Source organism: Ambystoma mexicanum, chromosome 10, assembly GCF_040938575.1.
Source record: "Ambystoma mexicanum isolate Mex_15411 chromosome 10, UKY_AmexF1_1, whole genome shotgun sequence".
Taxonomy (NCBI): Eukaryota; Metazoa; Chordata; class Amphibia; order Caudata; family Ambystomatidae; genus Ambystoma; species Ambystoma mexicanum.
In genome coordinates this window covers 370,323,414-370,346,892 of record NC_090932.1, presented here as the reverse complement: position 1 = coordinate 370,346,892, position 23,479 = coordinate 370,323,414, and positions in this window count along the sequence as shown.

The following is a 23,479-nucleotide window of genomic DNA, read 5'->3' as shown; positions in this document are numbered from 1 at the left end:
TGCGGCGCTGCCACTGAGATAAGAAAGCACGAAAGCCACTTTGGTCTGGTCTGTTGGGAATGCAGCTGGTCGACATAAGAAATGTAAGCGGCACTGGTTGATGAACACTGCAAATTTCTTTGGGTCACCAGAAAAACGTTCGGGCGGAGCCAAGGGCACATTACCGGGTAGATTGATTTGCACTGGATTTACAGATGATGCAAAAGGATAGCTTCCTCCTGGAGTGGGCAGAGGTGTCTGTCCTGCCTGCGTTTGTAGCAATTGCCTAGCGAGGTCCTCTGTTCGCGCCTTGGAAATTATCAGTTCTCTTCTTAAAGAGCTTGTTTCCTGACGAGCTGCATGTACTTCTGCTCTTAATTCCCCGAGCAACTGGGCTAAGTGATCAGTGTCTGAGGTTTCCATTGCGCCTTGGTAGGAGTTTTGCGGTGGGCTTCGCGTTCTGTAACGCTCACCTGATTCCCACGGAGGCGCAGGTCTTGGCAGGAAGGTGTCTGTGACTCGAAAAGTGATGTGCAGGACTCGATTGGCTTCTGGGGTCGAACCTCTTCGCACTGTGTGTCGAACTCGTAGGGTGAGGTTTCTGCAGGTGAAAGAATATGGGGGTTAATGGTCTGGGTTGTTTAATGTCCCTCTTCCTCTCTCTCACTAGCTTCTCCATAGAGCCCCCCCCCCCAGGTCAACGTGCTCACCTTAGATAGGTGAATGCTGGGCTCTCCATCTGCGTCTGGTGCAGGGTGCTGTTGCCAGTTCCTTCACTGGTGAAACATAGGCCTCTTGGACTCAGAGGATCGTTACCGTCGTTAACTGCACGAGCGGTGAGTTTCCAGACACCTTTTTAGTCTTTATAGTCTTTAGGTGCGAGGCACGTTAATATTAAACAGGACTCGTATAATTCTTTTCCCCCTTTTGTCTTGCAGGACTTTTGAGATGGAAAATGGAGTGAAGAGCCTGGAAATGCGTGAGTAAATGCAAGCGTTCTAATTGACTTTTCCCTTGCAGCTTAGTTCGTGCTTGAAGAGACGCCTGAGTATTTGCAGGCGTTCTATTGCGACGAGCGAGATGGGCGTAAGTAAATACCTGTCTAATGTCTCTTCTTTTGTCTAAGTAAATACAATGCTTTTGTCTCCGCAGGCGGCGATGCAGCGTGAAGAAATCCGGAATTCACGGAGTGCCGGTAAGTAATGATAATGCTTTTGTCTTCACAGGCGGAGGTGCAGCGTGAGGAAATGACCGCAGCCGATGGATCAGGTGAGTAAGCACTGCGAGTTAAGGCTGCCTTGCTAACCTGCTGTTTCTTGTCTTTGCAGGTGCTGCTGTTGACTGGATACAGGAATGGTAAGTATGCTTCTTGCAGATTTCAGGATCAAAAGAAGAAAAGCTGGAACAGACTCTGTGAGCGTTCTGCTGCAGATGCAGAATAACGCGAAGCACGTTTCGTCTATCGGGTGTGGTTTAAATAGCCTTGGAGTGATGAGGCGTCTTCCTCCACAGCCCCGCATAGGTAAGAAAAGAGTTCCAGTTCCAGAAGCTTTCCAGTGCTGAATCCAGGGAGTGGAGCTTGCCCCACCCAGGTAAGAAAGTAGTTCCTGTTCACAGAGGGCTTCTAAGTGGCTGGTAAGTAAGCAGCATGGTCTGCTGCAGGTAAGTCCACCCAAGCATCTGCACACATATTATGAGCCCGGCACTTCCAGTGCCAGGACCGATGATTCTGATGAGCCTGGTGCCACCGGCGCCAGGACAAGGTCCAAAAGGTCCCAGTGGGGACCGGCTGGTGCCTAGGATTAGGGTTAGGGGCCTGCTTCCAAGGACGTTGGGTTGGTCCTGGCTCCTTGGAAGCAGTGATCATGACACAGACCTGGTTTTCATCACCGAAACTTGGTTCTCTGATGACTTCGGCCCAATCGCCTATGAAGACTTCCCCCCCCGACTACTCCCTCATCCCACTGAACCGTCCCTCTAGACGTGGGGGAATAACATTCGTCTTCAAGTCTCACTTCCACGCCTCAATCATCAACAATCAACCATCCATTCCTTCCTGCGAATCACTCCTCGTTAAACTATCCCTCTCCCCGTCGTCCTCACACAGATTCCTAATAATCTACAGACCACCTGTCTACGATAGACAATCCTCAACCCACCTCTGCTACTCTATTGCTACCCTTCAACTAAACCATCCCAACCTCACCCTTCTTGGAGATTTCAACATATGGCTCGACATCCCCTCCAACCCTATGACACACTCTCTAGTTGACGGTCTAGACACGATTAACCTCCAACCCCACATAAACGGCCCAACTCACTATAAAGGACACACTCTTGATGCCATTTTTAGCTCCCACAATTGGATACATCTAAACCCCCCCACCCCTATCATCTGGTCCGATCACTTCATTGTTTCTTTCACCATTTGCTCACCTGACCCGCTTCCCGTACTCGAATCTGAACCTCCGAACCTATGCAAATGCTGGAAAAAACTAATAATCGTTCCTGTACTAGCCGACGCACTCCTCCAGGCCCCTCCACCTACCTGCCAACTCAATAAACTAACCCCCGACGCCTTTGACTCATGGCTCAACGCCTCACTAATGCGACTCACACCCTCTTGCAAACCATCGGCCCGCCGTGGCCTGTTCCCTAGATGGATAACACCTGATTTGAAGACCACTAAACAACTATATAAATATCGAGAACGCAAATGGCAGAAAGATAAAACCCAAAAGAGCAGAGCCACCTTGGCCCAACACCTTCATCAGTACAAGGCCGAAATCCGGAAAGCAAAAAAAGCCCATTACAACTCCCGAATCCTATACTGCAAAAACCCCAGCAAAGAACTTCACAAAATCATCTCTGAATTCACCAAAACGGCATGCACTACCACCGTCCCGACCCCATCACAATCACTGTGCGACTCACTCTCTCTCCACTTTTACGCCACGGCTCTCGAAAGAACAAATGCACTGACCACCGAACTGGCTCTCATACATCCAACAGGCAACCATCCTCCCATACCGGCCAACCCCCCACCTGCGACCACTACGCAATCAACATTCCACTCCGTTAGTCCAATATCACCCGACCAATTTCTCAAACTTCTCTCTGCCCACAAACCATCCGGCTCTCCGCTAGACCCTTGCCCGGCCACAACCCTCGAAGAAATTTTCGCTTCTACCTGCGCAGGAGAACACGCAAGATCCCGTGCGCCTCAATTCAGGATAGAGACGCAAACTAACCAACCCTACTAACAATTTCCCTTTCTGCATACACCTCTCAAACTCCAAACCAGACACAACCAAAACCTTCAGCACAACAAACCGCACAAACTTCACTACATTGCAACAACAAAACAAAAACACACATAGTCTTGCACAACAGTACACGACGACTACCGGCCGCAAACACCGCAGGCCCAGCCAACGGACCCACCGGGCTGAAGCCACCAACAGCACATCACTGCTCTCTTGCACTTTTCCTGCTTCCTCCCACTAACCCAACCTCCCCTCCTCTTTCAGAGCCGCCAGAGCGCCAGGGGACCACTCCGGTGGTGATAGTGTGCGGTACAAATGTCCTTTAACATTAACATTAACATCATAAATGACTCCCTTTCATCTGGTATTTTTCCGACGCATTCAAAATGGTTCATGTCAAACCGCTATTAAAAAAACCTTCCCTCGACCCTCTCGAGCTAAAAACTACCGCCCCATCTGAAACACCAGATTCCTTGGCAAACTCATTGACCACACCGCCTACTCCCAAGTAAATGCCTTTGTTGAAGCCAACAATCTCCTAGACCCCACGCAATCAGGTTTCAGAGCCTGTCACGGAACTGAAAACACCCTAACTTCAATCTGGGATGACCTTAAAATCACGGCAGACTCCGCGGGATGCACCACATTAATCCTTCTTGACCTATCCGCGCCTTTGACACAATCACTCAATCCTCCTTGACCGCCTCCACTCTCTAGGAATTCATGGAACCGCTCTCAAATGGATAGCTTCATTCCTCAAAGATGGGTACCAAATAACGATACTCTCTGCCTATTCCTCCCAAGCCCGACCAGTCGACACGGGAGTCCCACAGGGAGCATGCCTATCTGCCCTCCTGTTCAATCTCTACTTTACCACCCTCCCACCAGTAATTCGTTCACACAACATCCTGTGTTACAACTACGCTGATGACATTCAACTATTTCTAAAACTCCTGAACTCAAAACCCAACTGCCGACCTGACCTCGCCTCCTGCCTCCTTGACATAGAGCTCTGGATGGCCCAAAGCCACCTCTTGTTAAACCCCTCCAAAACCGAAATCATGGTATGTGGCAACTCCGAACTTCTGCCACACCTGCTACCCTGGCCATCCGCCATGGGCAACTCACCGACTCCCTCTAACTCTGTAAATAACCTTGGATGCACCCTTGACTCTGACCTAACACTCTCGCGCCAAGTCAATGTCTCAAAGTTCTGCGACTACCACCTTAAAACTCTTAGGCGCATCATTCCACATCTCTCCTTTCCGAACAGACTCTCCGCGGTTCAATCAATTGTTATATCAAGACTGAACTACGCAAACCCCCTCTACCTCGGAGTCCACGCTTACCAACTGAATAAACTTCAAAGGGCCCAAAACGCTGCAGCCAAACTGCTACTCGCGCGTGGCCTGAGAGACCACATCTCCCTAGCCTTTAAAACTCTGCACTGGCTTTCAGTGGCCCGAATGGTGACTTTCAAAACCTTATGCATTTCTGATCGAGCATTCCATAAAACCGGACCTCAATATCTCCAAGACAAGCTAAAACCCTATCACCCTCCACGTCCTCTAAGATCAAGCTCAGCCGGCCTCCTAGTCATACCTAAAACAAACTCAGTCAGGTTAGGCGAATCATCATTCTCAGCCTTGGCCCCCACGCTGTGGAACGCACTCCCACCCCACATCAGCCTAACAGAAGATCTAATGTCCTTCCGCAAACTACTGAAAACTTGGCTCTTCCCCTAAAACTAACCCATACGCAAACTAACCAAAACGGAATAACAGCAGCTCAATGACAACAATCCAACAAATTAATAGTTCCTGAATAACAATAAGACAAATAACAATACAACATCAATATCCATGTGAGAAATCGACAACTAATAACAGCTAATGTAAACTAAAAGGACAAACAGAATAGAACGAGTAAAGCAGACCAAAGCAGTAAAGTGGATAAAAAGAATAAATTGTAAGGAAACAGTAATGAAGTATAAATTAATGAAATGGATGTAATGAGTGCAATGGACAAAATGAACAAAAACGGCCGAAAGGAATAAAGAGAAGAGGATGGAAAGATGAATAAAAGAGACTGATGAGTACACAGACTGATGATTCCGACTGTATGAGTGCATGGCATAAATGGAAAGTACAGAATAGAGGATTCAAGCACATGAGACGAGAGCAGTGCATGAAATAGATAGAGAGCATGAAACAGATCCAGTGCGTATGACAAGTACCATGGCATGAATCGATAATCCATGATGAACAAACGAAGTGAATGGAGCAGACGAAATCGTTAGAATGGATGAAGTTCGTGGAATGGATGAGTGCGCTGAGCAGATGAGTGCGCTGAGCGGATGAGTGCGCTGAGCGGATGAGTGTGCAGAGCACAGGAGTGCATAGAGCAGATGAATGTGTAGAGCAGACGTGGCAGAAGAGCGGATGAGTGCAGAAGTGCGGAGGAGCGCGTAGAACGCAGGAGCGGATGAATGTGCTGAGCGGATGAGTGTATAGAGTGGATGAGTGTATAGAGCGGATGAGTGTATAGAGCGGATGAGTGCATATAGCAGATGAGTGCATGGAAAGAACGACTGCATAGAGCGGGTGAGTGCGCAGAGCATGATGGGTGCACAGAGCGGAAGAGTGCACAGAGCGGAGGCAACGGGTGAAGTATGTGGATAGAACGTGTGAAGTATGTGGATAGAACAAGGACGTAGGTGAATGGAATGGGGACGTATGTGGATTGAACGGATGAAGTAAGTGGAAGGTACTGATGTAACATGTGAAAGATACGGGTGAAATATGTGGAAGGTACAGATGAAAATGTGGACGGGGTGCATAAAACAACTTAGAATTCACGGAAATGATCAAAGTACATGAACAGATCCGAGGGCATGAAACAGACTGGAGTGCATGTGGAAAGGACTGGAGTGCGTGTGGAAAGGACTGGAGTGCGTGTGGAAAGGACTAGATCGCATAGAAGTGCGCAACATACATGAATGGTTTGGAATACATGTAACATTTGAAAGAGCATGTAAACCACCTTATCACATCACCATGCTTACTCTCCTCTTTACACCACCATTCAACTAGAACACAGAGATACTATGACACCATTCGGTATAGCTGGTCTCATACCAACACCCGCCTCATACTGCACATCACTCTAACTAATCACTGCTGGTTTCACACCCCCCCAGCCAGGCGTTCTCCTCAGGCCTAACGCAGCCAGAACCGGTCTGGATAAAACCTTCCAGAATGAACACATACCCGTGATCTCTCAACCACCACACCTACTGCTATGAAGCAGCTATTGCACGAATGCCACACCAGCTGGACACATATCCGGTTCTCACAAGCACCTTTGATTCTCTCTACTCTCTCTACTGACTTGAACTTTGGTTCCCGAGAGCGTTCAACCTACCAGCACCTTCAGACCATACCAATGGTACATAAGGCTCTATATAAATGCAAAGTAACATAACATAACATAACTTGTGCTGAGAAAGCTCGGGCGTGTGCTGTGTCCCAAGGTCCCAACTTGTCTGGTGCTGAAAACGTGGGGAAGAGAAACCCCTGGCAATCATATCCCGATTTATTTTTCGGAACACCTCTTTCTTTATTGAAACCCAACCCCTCACTCTTACTGTAATTAGTTGGAAGGAATTGGCAATAGGTTTTATTTTTAGTATAGGCCCTTTTTATTTTGAAACAATGCCACAAGGACTGCCTTGTTTATCTTTTGATGGTCAAAGCTTGCTCCCATCTTAGATTTAGGTTTAGATTAGGCATTTTTCCACCCTGCATTTTCAGTTTAATAAACTCCCTTGATCTGTGATCACTTTTGTCTGGCTTTACTGATACCACCATGAGTTCCTTTCACAGACAAGGCACCATCTCATGTCTCCAATACAGGTGAGGTAGGGGAGCGGGTTGTCCTGCAGAGGTATATAGCTGCTCCTCTACATCCAGGTGACCCCAGATCCTTGTTAATCTCTTGAATATCTCTCTGTTTAGTATCCAATCGCTGGCACCTGTTAGATAGCAAACTTTCCAGTCTGCTACTAGGTTCTGCACACCTGGCAGATGCTCTGCTGTGACTGAAGTTTGCCTCTCCAGGCAATAATCCCAGAAGACCTTTGCTAAATCTACCAACATCTTGGATTTGGCCGTACCTAAGTGGTTGATATTTCTCACTGCAAATACATTGTCCATTTTCAGAGAATGTTGCAGTTTACCCTGTCTCTTGCAAATGCCTTGATCACGAAGGACCCAGCTAATAGCGCTAAATGCAGGTCTAGCCATCCCTGAGACCACTTTCCCCAGTCTCTAACTCCCCACACATAGCTCCCCAGCCTGCCCTGCCAGCATCTGATTCTATAACTATCTCTGGTACGTCTTCAAAAATGGCGCGTCCATGCAATGCTTCCATGTTCTGGAGTCACCATTCGATTTCCGTACTCCCTTCATGATCTAAGGGACCCATTTGGTAATATCTGAGACCACATTGCAAGCGCTTTATTTCTAGCCTCTGCAAGGCTCTGTAATTCAAGGGGACTGGATATATGGCCTGAATGGAGGAGGCACGAGCCCTACTATTCTCACCAATGTCTTCTTGAGACACCCTTTTATTTTTTTTATTTTTTTTACACTTCATTTATAAGATGCTTGACTTAGCAACAGGTGCAGACCCACCAACAATACTAGACAGGGCAGTGTTTGGTCAACAGTGACCACATGGCTAAACACTGCTCCATTACGATGAGGATGCACAAATCATGGTAAGAGCCAACAAAAAATATGCATGAATGTGTAGAGCACATAATGGAATTCAAAGGGTGACAGCGGGATCCACGTCTCAGTGTCCAGCGTTCACAAGTATTTGCAGGTAAGAACGGAAAAGGGGACAAATGTCATGAGGCGTAACTGCAGGCGGGCTGCAGAGAGGTCCAGCGTTCCTCAAGGTTAGATGCCCAAGTAATATCACGTTGTCATTGTTCTAGCTTGGAGGAAACAGGTCTAAGCCATAGCAGTAAAATACAGCACACTGCAAGAAACATGCAGAGGATAGCAAGTTTTCAATGATTATGCTGAAGCAACAAGACCTCATGAAACAGGCAGTTCAATGGGCAGGGCTCAATAACCTGGTCCAACATTTCAGAAACAGCAGCACAGACATCGGCCCAATACACAGAGAATCTGAGGCAGGACAAAATCATATGTAAGTAGTGTGATCCCTCTAAGTGGCATCTAGGACACAGGGGGGAGTGATCCCAGGATCTGAGGTGCAGTCTAGCGGAAGTGTAATGACCACTGTGTAATACCTTAAATTGAATTAGACGAAATCTAGCATTGAGGGAAACCAGGCGTGTCTCCATGCACATGTTTTCCCACATCTTGTCAGTAATTTCTAAGCCCAGATCTCTACCCCAAGCCTTTCAGGGAGCGGATAGCGGTTAGCCAACCTGGGCCTGCAGCCATCCGTAAAACCTGGATACTATCCAGATGTTCAAAGTCCCTGTCATGCCTAGTGCAAGAAGGGGCTGATCTGGATGGAGCATGGGGAACTTCTTCCATATACACTTGAACGCACGGCGTAAGCCCGTGAACTGTAGCCATCAAGAGGTTCGCCTACCAGGGGATCCGGGCAGATCAGAACAAGCTACGAAGGAGTCCAAAACAAACATGTCACCCAAGGTCGAGTAGCCATCCTCTACCCATCTGTATGCAGCAGACTTGCCAATCTTAGGCAACCCAGGGTGGAGATTCCAAAGTGGGAGATGCCTATGGAAGGGGTGTGCGCTATTAGTAAGCCGACGTATTTTATCCCATGCCAACACAGTGATGGCCAGCGGGCTGGCCACCAGCGGGTCTTTCCATAATGGGGCCAATACCAAGGAGGGAACGTCCTGAGGTTTAACTGAAAGTCGGTCAATCTTTACATGTGGGAGTGGTGTGCCCTCAGCGAACCAGTGGGAAGCATAATGAGCCTGAGCCATTAGCCAATGCTTCTCGAAGCCGCAAGCAAACAGTCCTACCAGTTTGTATGGTCTCGTGAGCATGGACCATTTGTCGCACTGCTCCAGAGTGCCACAGGAAGCAATTTACAGTGACCCTGAGTGCTGAGAACAGTGCTGCTCCAGGCAATATAGGGATATTTAAAAAACGGTACAGTAGTTGCGGTAATAGGATTATCTTGAGAAGCGACACACGGCTTGCAGGAGTTATAGGCAGTCTAGCCCACGCACGCATTTTCACTGCGAGTTGTTGCAGATAGGACCCAATGTTTTGGTTATACAGTGAAGTTTGGTCCCTCGTGAATGGCACCCCGAGATATTTAATCTCGTTGGGAGACCAGGCGAATCCCATGTGGTCACTTGGGGCAGTGATGAAGTATGTTAACGGGAAAAGTTCTGACCTTGCACAATTAACTCGAAGTACAGATAGGAGCCCGAAGCAGAGAACATTGCGCATGATGGGGGCAAGGTTCTCATCAGGGTTCCTAACATACAACAATGCGTCATCTGCATACAGTGATATGATTTCAGGGGAGCCTGAGAGTCTAATGTCCCTGTATGCATGCCTCTGTCGCATCAGATCGACTAGAGGCTCCATAACAGCAAAAATTAGTGGGGACAGTGGGCAGCCCTGTCTGGTGCCCCTATGGATGTCAAATGGGGACAAGAGCTGGCCATTGGTACATACCCAGGCCACTGGCTGCGTATAAAGTAGCCTTATCCATAAAACAAATTGGGGGCCGAAATTACACTTATCGAGCTCAGTTCAGTGGAACCGCCAGGAAACAAAATTGAAGGCCTTCTGTATATATAGTGTTGCAGCAACTGCCATCACACCAGGGTCGACACAGGCTAGGATGTTGAATAGCCGTCTCAGGTTGAGGGTAGTAGAGAGGCAGGGCAAGAATCCTGACTTATCCGGTGAACCACACAAGGCATCTAAGGGCAGAGGAGAAGGGACAACACCTCCGCAAATATTTTAATATCGCTATTAATCAATGACAAGGGACACTAAGAGCCACACTTAGTAGCGGGTTTACCTGGCTTTAGAAGTACTGTTATCACAGCTTCTCTGAGTGGGGGGGGGGGGTAATTTCCCATTTCTGCAGGATTCATCCCATAGAGTAGACAAGTAAGGTGAAAGGAGGGACCTACAGCCTTTTTAGAAGTCCATGGTAATACCATCTGGATCGGGGGCCTTACCGGCAGGCAGAGCATCAGTGGCCAGTGCGATTTCTTCAATGCTCATCGGACCGTCGAGAGCATCTCTGGCCTTGTCAGATAATACCGAAAGCGGAAGGGCATCTAGAAATGCATCTATGTCAGGGTGCCACATGATTGTTGTCATAAAGTGCTGCGTAAAATAACCAAAACACCTCGTTGACGTCGGGACCTGTGAGGATCAATCCAGTCCTCTGACATTCCAGCTCATACACAGCAAAGTATCAGCCACCATCAGGCCATTGTAACCAATACATCATGAGCCCTCCACAGTCTAGTATTAAGAACCATGTAAGAAGATTGTTAGAGCTTGGGAGCCGACTCGGCACCTCGTCACATTCGTCAAGCATTTTTAGGTTAACTCTCCCCAACCACCGACCCCACTCTCCCACGCCCCTCCCAATCAGAGGAGTGAACACCCTACACCAACTAAACCAACAATGTTTGTAATATTGCATGGGGGAACCATTCGCGGCACACAGCGCAGTAATATTGTCCTCCGCCAGTCCAATTCTGTTCTCGGCCTCCGCAACTTGTGTGTCGGTTTTTTCCATATGTTCCTTTATTGTGCTGATCGTGCCACTCATGTCATCGAGTTTCATGTTGAGGCTGGTAAACCCCTCTCACATTTAGTCCATAAGTCATTGTATCTTTGTGGGCACCCGTGGAAATACCAGCTGTGTCTTCCCTAGCCTCCCCCTTATGTCTGGGCACCACCTTGGCATACATATTACTAGAGCTCTGCTTTTTCCCGCCTCCTCTGGCCATGGCAGAGCGACATGCTGGGGCAACAGGCAAACAGGCAATGCAAATGGAAGAGCCTTGACGTGACACAACAGAGAATAAAGCTATGGTGAGTACAATTGGTGTCTTGTATTGTTAATGCTTGTAGCAGAGATTGGTGCAGCATCACAGGTGGTCTCCAGGCAACGGGGCTCAGGGAGCCTAGGGGCTAACAGAGGGTATGCAGGCTGCAGCATTAGCTGGTGTAGTATCCGCTCAGGCCAGTCCGCCCCACTCAGGCATTCATCTGGCGTAAAAAGCCCAGTTCATTAGATAGTTCATAAGGCAGGTCAGTATCAGGGGGAGACAGCAACCCAGAGAGGGAGAAGCACAAATGATGGTTCCTGAGGGAAGAAAGGGCTGCTGTTAGGCTAACATTGTATCACTGGTGTGGGGGCCACAAGATCAGTCCACAGGTGCAGCAGCACAGGAGGTCTCCAGGTGCCGGCTCGGGTTGCCGGGGTGTTATAGGAGGGCATAGAGGCCACAGCGCCAGCTGGTACAGTATTAACTCAGGCCAGTCCGCTCCAATCAGGCAATCAGCTGAAGCAAGCAGCACAGGAATTTCGATGGTCCCAATGGCAGGACGAAATCAGGGCCAGGCAGCACAACGGAGAGGGGGAAACACAACTGATGGCTCCTGGAGGGTGGGAAAGCTTCTATTTTCATAACGTTGTGGCACTGGCATGAGGGACCACGAGATCAGTCTACAGCAGGCGCAGTGGTGCTGTATTGGAGTGCACTTTCTCTCCAGTAGCAAAGTTATAGCCCGGAGGTGTTGGTCACAAGCTGCCTGTGCGGAGCAGCCGATGAGCCCCAGGCACCTGGAACGGCGGGCCTGACAGCAGCGCGAGAGGGGATGGTCACGGCTTCCACAGCCGTCCCGGCAGTGGGGCCTAGTGGGTTTCCCAGAGGTGGCCACTCACCCCACCAATGGCCGAGCAACAAGGAGGCGGGCCCATGTGTGAGCAGCGGCTGCCGGGTGCAGTCAAAGCAAGGCTGCGTTCTCGAGGGAGCAGGTGGCAAAAGCCATCAGGTGCTGCAGGAGGTCTTCCGGTGCACCTCTTCGGGTATCGCAGTGGTCCGGCACCCTCCCAGTGTGCCATGGCGTTCAGTAGCGGGGCTGCTCCTTTACCTGGTGCTGGCATGGTGACAGCCAGGTGCGGAGAAGCATGCCTGTGGTGAAGTGTGGGGGTCAGCGGGCACCAGTTTTCGGTGATGAAAGTCATTTGCAACTCTGGTCTGTGAGTATGTAGCCTACGGTCTGCAGGGTGCACTGACAAAATGCTTTTGCCGCAGTGCGAGGGACGAAGGCTGTGGAGCCATTGGTTTACACAGCCATTTTGATGCACGTGTAACAGCACCCACTCACCCTTTTATTCCTCTCTTGGCTCCCTTTATTTTGTGCTTTGGCAGTTCTAGGGTTGCTTTCTTGCCCGTCTACAACAAACTCCAGAAATTCCATTCTCATCCTTTGAGTCAATTCTGATTTCTCTCAATTGATAAGAAAACAGAGAGCTGTTAGAAGGTTTCCCACCCAGGAAAACTGTTCTTGCAAGTCTTTGCTTGATGGCATAACGAGAATGTTGTCCAGTCCTTATCCATCTTTCTCTGATCGCCAATGCTATCAGTCTGATCAGCTTGATAAATGCCTATGGAGTGGAGGATAGCATGAACTGCAGGGTCTTGAACTACCACACCTGTTTTCCCCCATGAGAGACTGAGGAAGACGCACTTCTTTTTCCGCCACTGAAAGGCATGCGTCTTTTAGATTTATCCTTGCTAGCCAGTCTCCCCCTCCTTAGGATGTCCCTGAGTAGGTGCTTGCCCGCGATCTTGAAGTACCTATATGCCACTCATCTGTTGAGCTCTTTGAGGTTTATTGCTGGTCAAACATTGTCCTTTCTGTGGACTAGGAACATATTGCTGACAAACATAAGAGTTTGCTCTCCTCAGGCTTCTATGGCCCTTTTCTCTTTGAGCTGGAGGAGCTCTTTGTTCAGAAGGCCTTTATTTGATATGGGTGTTTTAACTTCTTGGGGTTCCCTAACAACTCTAGTCAGAACCCCCACACCATCTATAATATCCATGCATCGCTTGATAGCCTGGCCCAATTGCTGATGACATTTTTAGTCATGCCCCCCAGTGGCGGGTAACAAGTAGTTTGTAGTCTCACCTGATTGGGGACTTGGTAATGGCTATATCCTCTGCCTCTGCATCCTCAAATAGCTCTCCCCTTGCCAGAAAGAAAGAATCTTGCTGGCGAGATTCCCAGTACTGAGCTCTCAGGCCTTGAGGCCTTCGTTGCGAGTTGAAGAAACCGACCGCTCAGCCCCTATGAAAACTTATCCAGCAAAAACTCTATTGGGAACGATTTTCTCAATTGATGTTTGTGCCTTCTCGAGAGCAGTGTAGGTACTTACAAACCTGCTCATCGCTTTTGCGAATGCTCTGCCAAATAGGAGGCCTTGCGTGGCTTTGCCTGCTTCATATGTAGCTAGATCTCTGAGCTTGTTGTCGATTTTCAGCAACAGGCCTATTCTTCTTTCTGTAGAGAAGACGCAGTTTGCGGTACCTAGTAGGGATTCCACTCTTTGCACCCAGCTTCCCAGGATATCTGCATCCACTTGTTCCCCTTTGACTTTAGCACTCTCCACAAGGTCCATTATTTTTGCTACAGGCCCTGATAAATCAAGGACATTCTCCTGGCAGCTTCTCCAGTTCCTGACCAAACCCATGCAAACGTCTTTGGAGGCTTTGGTAACAAATGTTATCCTTTTGGGGTCCAGCTCTGGTGTGTCTGCTTGTTTTACCCGCTAAATTTGGTCATGGGCATTCTGACACCTCGTCTGTATGGTTTTCTCAATCTTTGCACAACGCAGAAGGCCTCTCTTGCGGAAGGTTGCCAGTCTGTGGATCTGGGGTGAAAGATGCTCTCTGGGTCAAAAATATCACCCATCTCCACTGTCTCTTCCTGTGTGTGCTTCTCCTTCCTGGTCTTTTTCTGCCGTGGTGTGGCTTGAGGAAATCAGTCTCTATGAAGCCTTCTCTGACAGATTTATCACTGTCTGATGACACATCTGTGTCTCCCATGTTGTCTTCCCCTGGGGAGGGTGGGAGGAGGCTCGGCACTAGTGACTTTTCAAGGAAAGGAGCTCTCAACTTTCATAACATGTCAGAAGCATCTGAGGAGTGATTTGTGCCCTCAGCAATGTGACCTGGGAGAGTAGAAGAGCATTTTCTCTTCCGGGTCCAATTACTCCCCTCTTCGCACACCTTCTCCTGGGTGTACTTGGTGGACGTGCTCATTATTGGTTGCTTGTCCAACCTTTTCCTCCTGTTCCACATTAGGGAATCTTGCGTATCAAGTCTTTCCTGGAGGGGCTTAACCTCTTGTGCCATCACCTCTACCAGCGCGTCCCCTAGCACTTTCTTAAAACTGAGCGCCAGGTCTGTATCGTCCTGGGCACTCATGTTGTGGGATATATTGACCCACTCAGCTGTGCTATGCTACATCGCTTCGCTGAAGTGGGGCAAGAAACAGCAAAATGGCTGTGCTGACTCGTGTGTGCGCCAAGATCTCTAAACCGCCTTTTTGCAACAACCAGAAAATGGCTGCACCTCCCTGACACACTCATTTCAGGTGGGGTGGAACTGAGTACTCGCTGCATGACTGTGCCCGTGTGCTCTGCAAAATTTAACATGGAGTGAAGTGAAAGAGGCAGCATTATTTTGCTGAAAACCCAAAATGCCTCTTTAAAATTACATTTTTCAACCTTAAAAGTGCTGCTTGGCGCTAGATCCATCCATGTACCATGAACCACTGTGATTAATAAGGCCCTGCAATGCCCAGGATCATCCATTGTGTCTCAGAGGAATCGGCCCTCATTTGAATGAGAGCTCCTGTCAAAAGTATCTTTGAAGAATCAACCAGGGCCTTTGTTTTCATTTTACACGGGAAACGTGTCTATTTTCTTTGCAAAAGTATCAAGAATCAGCTGTTCAGAGAAAGACTCTAAATAGATGCCTGTTAAATGTACCGGTGCTGCAAAACAACTCCAGCACTCAAGAAAAGAACTATAGCTGCAGAAAGTGTGTACTTGCTGGAGATGAAAACTGAATTTAAAGAGATAGTAAAATGTGCTTTTTCTGAATGAAAAGAGAAAATCCCCTATTTAAAAGTAAATTGTTGGGTAAAGGCCTGCTTACTTAGAAATGTAAAATGATTTGTTGCTGGTAAAAGTGCACCTATAAACTGTTTTGATTCCATAGGTTTAAGTCAAGATGTAAAATGAGAAAATAAAAGCTAAAACTGAGGTTAAGTTGGCAAACTATATAAAAAAACTTGCTCTGTCAGTTGCTAGCCCTGAGAAAGGGTGACACCTCATATACATCTGAAACAGGAAAGCGCTAATTGCTAGCTTGGAGGACTTTGGATGCACCAGGGCAAAGAGAGTTCCCAAGCTCATCAGACATTCATCTTTGCTCCAGGCTGGGAAAATAGCAGGCTGGGACTCTCACCTGTCAAGTGTGAGGGGCAATAAAACCTTCAATCAAGAGAGAGGCTCCACATCCTGCTTCAAAGGATTTGACAGCTGCTTGGTTTTAAAGAATATTTTTTTTTCACTGAACTTTAAAGACATTTAACTTTGCAGCAAGAATTAGGAAAAATATGAAACGTTTGTAATTCTAAATCTAATGTTATGCCCTTTCTTTGAAAATTTGGTAGAACTCATTACTGCATAAGGAACAGAAGTTGTAAAAAATGACAGATTACACGGAAAGTATTGATGTTTCAATCATAACATTTTGTACACAGATCCCTGGGGTAAATGTGTATCTGTGTAAACAAAATGGGGAATTTTAGGCCAAATCTTTCATGGTTAAAATTACCAAAATGTGGCAGAAAGGCAAAACCAGGTCCCACCGATTTAGGATTTGGATTGAAATATGATGCACAAAATATGTAACCTGTGTATCTGATTTTCTCAAAGGTTATAACTGAATTAATATGTATTTGTGGCTAAATTAGATTTTTGGTTCCAGTGCTAGGGGAGGTTTCTAGACATTGTAAAAGTCACCCCATAAACATGACATCCTTTTTCTGTGATCCAATCAGCTGTGGGCAAGGCAGAAACTATTCCCTTGCCCAATCCTAGCATTATGGATGTGGGTAATAAGCCTGCCCCTGCCATATACTGTAGTGATGTCATCTGGCAGGATAAATAAGGGCACCTGACAGCACACAGGATACACACTGATTCCTGAGTTTCTTCCTGAATTCCTGTGTGGCGTTCTGTTCCTGATTTCTTCATCCTGCTTGATCCTGATTCCAGATTTTCATTGCAAAGCCAGGGCCTATGCATTGCTGAACCCCTTTTCAGCTAGGCCTCAAATTCTAAAAATCCCAAAAACCCAAGGGAAGCATCCTGATTCCGTCTGGGTGGCTGCTCCTAGATGCATGCCTGCTCCAAATTCGCCATCCCGCTGATCTGTAGTATCCAGTACCCAGAAGGGCCAGTCCAGTGCAGTCCGGTGACCATAACGGCCCAGCTGATCCTGTTCCACCAGATTTGCCCGGCTGTCCTTGGTTAGATCCGATCCATGTGATGACCAGAACCCTTGATGGTCCAAAATCATAAATTAAAGTGGACTGTAAGTATTAATAGGAATCATAGAAAACATAGCATACCTTGCCTTGCCTTGTCCTATCCCAATCTCTAAACCATCCTATCTTTACCTTAATAACTTGTAAAATTGTCAGAATACTTATTGCTATCCTGCTTGATTTATCGTGCTAAGCGCCATTTCTTTAGTCGTTTTATCTTGTGTAAATCTTAAACTATCAATCCTATTTCGAGGGATCTGACTGGTTCCGCCAGGGCGGGCGCTGGGGATCTGAGGTTGAAGTCATGAATCAACCCCAGAGCTTGCTGTCTGCCTCTTTGGTATTCTAGCCAGAATGCTCTAGCTAGAGTAAAATTATAGTAATATTTTCTTGCCCAAACTGAGTTTCTTTTCTGTTTTCACTGCTCGATTTTTCTAAAAACACCTTCATTCTACATTGCATATCTCCCTAAGTTTAATAGCTAGAGACCTAATTTCAACTCTGGATTATACCTAAAACCTATAGCTACATCCCAACCCAAACCGCACTCAAAATCATTGTATTTCACCCTTTTTTATTAAAAACCGTTTGGTTAATTTTAGGCGGGAATCAACATTTTTGCAAACTTTTACAAGTCATTTTCATTCTAAATTATTTTCAACCTTCCATTCAAATTCAAATTGTTTACTTTTGCTCAAACTACTGCTTATGACTGCTAGTATTTTTCCAGTGTTACTCCCATAGAAATTTGTACTGATTTAGGGGTTTTTACACATTTTCAGTGTTTTATTCAGCCATTTTCGAAATGTCACTTTAAACAGTAGGGTTTCACATCCGTTTTCTCTCTTGTTTGGGGAGGGAAGGTTGGATTTGCATTCTGTTTTCTGTTCTTTATTTCTGATTACCTGCTGCTTCCTTATATCTATTTAGAATTGCGTATTTGTGTGTTGAGGAATATTGCAGGGGGAAATTCTAACTTAAGGGCTATCCTTCCAAACAAGCTAAAGAGTTAATTTAAGTGCATTACATACCTTCTTATCTGTTATCGTCACCAAATTGGTGATTGCTGCCCCATATTTAAAAAAAGCATATGTTTGATTTGAATTTTAAATAAGTAATAAATAATATCTTTACCAACCAGCCTGATTCCTGGTCCATCGTGACTGGTGGTATTTGAAAAGGAGTGTGATATAAGTGGTGTATCACTCAAAATATTGAACATGTATATATATAATAAAATAAGCATTTTGGTTGTATGCTGTATACTAGGCTTTGACCAGGGTGTATAGCCTGATTGAAATACTTAACAATGTGTTCTATGCTGCCTTTGCTCCATCAGTCATATTCCATGGCCCTGATGGCCATTATCTTTGTGCTAGTAAAATGTAGTGTCAAGTACCTAAACCAGAACGTGGCTGTGCACATCCGCTGGGATCACTACAAAATCTACTGTGTGATCCTTGCGTACTGGCTCACCTAAATAGCAATGAGCCACTTGATGCAATGAGCCTTTATTGTGTTAACCGTGAGGCTAACTATTTTTCAGCTCATGCTGATCATCCTAACCTAGAAGCCGACAGGGCTATCTACAATTTTCAGAGTGTTCAATAGAGCTCTGTCGAACACAGGACTCTATTTGCCCACTGAGAAGCATCTTTCTTCCAGTGCCTAATGATGTGGGGGGAGTATCCTCACACTTGTGCACTGAAGTGCATTTGACTGCTGGCACGCGTAGTTTGGCGTTAACCCTTAAATGTGGCGGTGACGCTATTACTGCCGCATTTAAGTGTCCGCCAAATCACGGGCTTGACGGATTTGCCCCTAGTTCATAGCTGGGGGCAAAACAGCTGATTTTTGGTGCTATTACCGCCCCCGCTAATACCGCCAGTGGTAATAGCACCAAACATTCCCCATTGCACTCGGTGGGGAATGGGAAATTCCCGAATGGGCCCAATGGGGGGGACTAACCATTCCGCATTAGCGCCGGGTCACGGGTTTGGCGGTAGGGCTAATAGAACCGGCAGTAATACCACCGGGGTTAGCGCCCAACTTGTGATGAGGCCCTTGGTGTTTTACAAATGTCGGGAAGAGTGAGCAGAATACCTGGATTTTAGCTGCTATGCTCATAGGCTCCACTCACGCTTCCTGCTTCAGTATTCTTGCACTGTCACTGTGCCCCTCTACTTCAGCACATATAGGGGGTAATTCATAGAATTCAGCGCACAAGTGGCGCACGCGGCTGACTCACAGTGTGCGCGTGCGGCAGTCTGCGCCAGCCGCGTGCACCAAAATCCATTTCCGCGCACAGCGTATTCATGGATTTAAACATCCATAACCAGCCGCGGTGCAGAGTGGCGCAGCGACCTTGCAGCAGCACCAGTTACGCCCCCAACCCCTCCCTGTGCGCCATGAACAGCGCACAAATCCCGTACATGGCGCACAGGCCAGTGGACCAGCATACAGCCCCCTAACCACGAATACATCTGTAAAACTCCCCACGCACCTCTCCGAATACACGTACCCCACTGCGCGGGGAGAATCACACGCGATTGACCCTGTGCGAGCCAGGTACGTGTATTTTGGGGGTGCGCGGGAAGTTTTACACGCGTTTGGCCCTGTGCGAGTGGGGTACGTGTATTACGGGTTGTGCGCAGGAAGTTTCACACGCGATAGTCCCTGTGCGAGCGGGGTACGTGTATTTGGGGCGTGCGCAGGAAGTTTTACACGCGATAGGCCCTGTGCGAGTGGGGTACGCATATTTCAGGGGTTGCGCAGGAAGTTTTACATAAGATTTGCCCTGTGCGAGCGGGGTACGTGTATTTTGGGGGTGCGCGGGCAGTTTACACGCGATTGGCCCTGTGCGAGCGGGGTACGTGTGTTATGGGGGTGCGGAGGGAGAATCACACTCGATTGGCCCTGTGCGAGCGGGGTACGTGTATTTCGGGGGTGCGCAGGAAGTTTTTCCTGCGATTGGCCCTGTGCGAGCGAGGTACGTGTGTTACGGGGTGCGAGGGGAGAATCACACGCGATTGGCCCTGTGCAAGCGGGGTACGTGTATTTCGGGGGTGCGCGGGAAGTTTTACCCACGATTGGCCCTGTGCGAGCGGGGTACGTGTATTACGGGGCTGCGCGGGGAGAATCACACGCGATTGGCCCTGTGCAAGCAGGGTACGTGTATTTTGGGGGTGTGTGGGAAGTTTTACACGTGATTGGCCCTGTGCGAGCGGGGTACGTGTATTTCGGGGTGCGCAGGCAGTTTTACATGCGATTAGCCCTGTGCGAGCGGGGTACGTGTATTTCGGGGGTGCGTGGGAAGTTTTACCCGCGATTGGCCCTGTGCGAGCGGGGTACATATATTACGGGGGTGCGTGGGGTGAATCACACGCGATTGGCCCTGTGTGAGCGAGGTATGTGTATTTCGGGGGTGCGTGGGAAGTTTTACCCGCGATTGGCCCTGTGCAAGCGGGGTACGTGTATTTCGGGGGTGCGCGGGAAGTTTTACCCGCGATTGGCCTGTGGGAGCGGGATACGTGTATTACGGGGGTGCGCGGGGAGAATCACATGCGATTGGCCCTGTGTGAGCGGGGTACGTGTATTTCGGGGGTCCGTGGGAAGTTTTACACACGATTGGCCCTGGGTGAGCGGGGTACGTGTATTTCGGGGGTGCGCGGGCAGTTATACACGCGATTGGCCCTGTGCGAGCGGGGTACGTGAATTACGGGGGTGCGGGGAGAATCACACGCGATTGGCTCTGTGCGAGTGGGGTACGTGTATTTCTGGGGTGCGTGGGAAGTTTTACATGCGATTGGCCCTGTGCGAGCGGGCTACGTGTATTTCGGGGTTGCGCAGGAAGTTTTACCCACGATTGGCCCTGTGCGAGCGGGGTACGTGTATTACGGGGGTGCGCGGGGAGAATCACACGTGATTGGCCCTGTGCGAGTGGGGTACGTGTATTTCAGGGGTGCGCGGGAAGTTTTACCCATGATTGGCCCTGTGCGAGCGGGGTACGTGTATTACGGCTGTGCCCGGGGAGAATCACACGCAATTGGCCCCGTGCGAGCGGGGTAAGTGTATTACAGGGGTGCGCAGGGAGAATCACACGCGATTGGCCCTGTGTGACCGGGGTACGTGTATTTCGGGGGTGCGCAGGAAGTTTTACACGCGATTGGCCCTGTGCGAGCGGGGTATCTGTATTTCGGGGGTGCGCGCTAAGTTTTACATGCGATTGGCCCTGTGCGAGCGGGTTACGTGTATTTCGGGTGTGCCCCAATGAATTGGCAGTGTGTGTCCTCCCAGTTGTTCCCTCTCCCCCCTCCCCAGGGCCTGCAGGCAGACCACAACACAGGGGAACACAGTGCACCCCTGGCCATGCCCCACAGGCAGCCCATCCACCATGGCGAAGCCCACCAGCCAGCCCACATGTCACCACGCACAAGTGAGCACTGACTCATGTCCCCCAGCATCCCCATCCACCCAGCATTGAGGGTCAGGCCCCGACTCATGTCCTCCAGAACCCCCATCCACCCAGCATTGAGGGTCAGGTCCCGACTCATGTCCCCCAGAACCCCCATCCACCCAGCATTGAGGGTCGGCCCCGACTCATGTCCCCCACCACCCCCATCCACCCAGCATTGAGGGTCAGGCTCCGACTCAGGTCCCCACCCAACATGTCATGAAGATGCACATTCATGGGCCTTATGTCCACCAAAATCCCACTGCACGCCACCCCAGTCTTTAGACACAATCAAGTTTCCCATCCACCCCACACTGAAAGGCCTATTACTTATCACTAACCAAAAGTTAAATATGCACATCAACACATGTTCGTCACGCACACACACTGGGTGCGAGTGATTGTGTAAACCCACATTGTGACATGCAGTAAACCAAAGAGCAAATACCGCACATGGAAGTAAGAAATCAAAATGTATTGTGCACAAAAATAATAAAAATGATTCAAAGCATGTAAATAATCATAAACCAGAAAAAAAGGCATGTCCAGAACAAAAAAAATAATAATGATGCCACGATCCAAATGAATCCAAAATACAGTTTGTCAGAAATCCTTGTCCACCAAAGTAAATACAAAGGAAACCAAAATCCCAAAAATCCATTGATCCATGGTGAGGGTAAATGATGTAATAAAAAAAAATCCACTGTCCAACTATGTTCAAATATTGCAACAAGGGTCCATGAGCCCAACAGATGAAATGAAACCTATCTGTGACGTAGCGCGCATGGGCGTTTCCTTCAACACAGGTGCATAGTCGATCAGAACGTGAAAAAACCACATGTCCGTGCGTGAATGCGTGTAATTCGAGGAAAGGGCCTAAGTGCGTAAGTGACGTGATGCGCGCGGGCGTTTCCCTCAGCACGGGTTAAAGGTGAGCGGGGCCAGCAGTTCGCTGTACGTGCCTTTCGTGGAGACCGACGTGTGTGTTGCTACTTTGTGTTGTTTCGCGCGCCATCACAACTTCACAGCGGATCAAGGACGTATCTCTTCTTTTGGCGGGGGTATTGGCTATGGGTGTGTGTCATCATCGCGCTAGTCTGACGGTGAGTCGCGCATGCTATTTTTCCCACTGCGGGTGCCCCTGTGTATCGCGTACCCGTTTTAGAGGTCATAGTAACCTGCGTGTCCCACGCGTACGCATTTTTCATGTTCCTGGGTGCCACCGCATACTGCGGGAGGTTAATTCCATGCACGTAGGCTGCAAGGATTTGCGTGCATGGTTTTACTGCAGTGTTGGGGTGCCTGAGCGTTGCGTGACCCGTCACTTCATCACCGGGGTCACATACAGCCTTGCAGGTGCAGGGGTGCTGTTAACATCTTGCATCCCACCCCCTTCACCCCAATTGCCCAGGACAATTGTGGTGTACACCTCCCATTGGCACTCCTCCATCTGTGCTGGCACTACTCCATCTGTGCCATGGTTGGGAGGCCACCAAAGGTGAGGGGCGCCTCAGCTGGGCGTACTCCTTGTGGCGGGCATGGTCAGGGACGTGGCCGGGGTGACCAGGGAGTAGGGGGACTCCAAGGTGTCCAGGGTGGCCGCAGAGGACGAAGAGGCAGGGGTGCGCCACTTGTGCACAATGTTGTGCCATGTGTCGGTGCAGTCATGCCACCACCCCCTGTGGTTCCGGGTGATGCAGCTTCTGCATCTGGCACTGGCGCCCATGTGACCCGGCAGTCCGTTTCATCGACTGCCACGGGCCCAATGATAGTGGTAGCTGCAGGTGCAGCTGTGGACAGAACCACCCAGGCTCAGGGTCTGCCAGCGCAGGCTGTGTTGGCACTTGAAGAGACCTTGGAAGATTTCCAACAGGGCAGGAGGCAAACCGTAGGTGCACACAGTGCTGCCCTGACTGAGACACGTGTCCCTGGGGCAGTAATGTCATCTGCTGCCCCGACCAGCCGGGTGTTTGCAAGTGCAGGGGCAGATGCAGCCAACAACACCCCGGTTGTGAGTCTACCAACCAGGACAGTCGTGTTCAATGACCCTGCCACAGCAGATGTTGCTGCGCAGGGTCCATTAGAGGGCACCCAGTTGCCACTGACGCAAGTCAGGCCTTTGGTCGTCCCTCCACCTGCCACTCCCTTGGCTC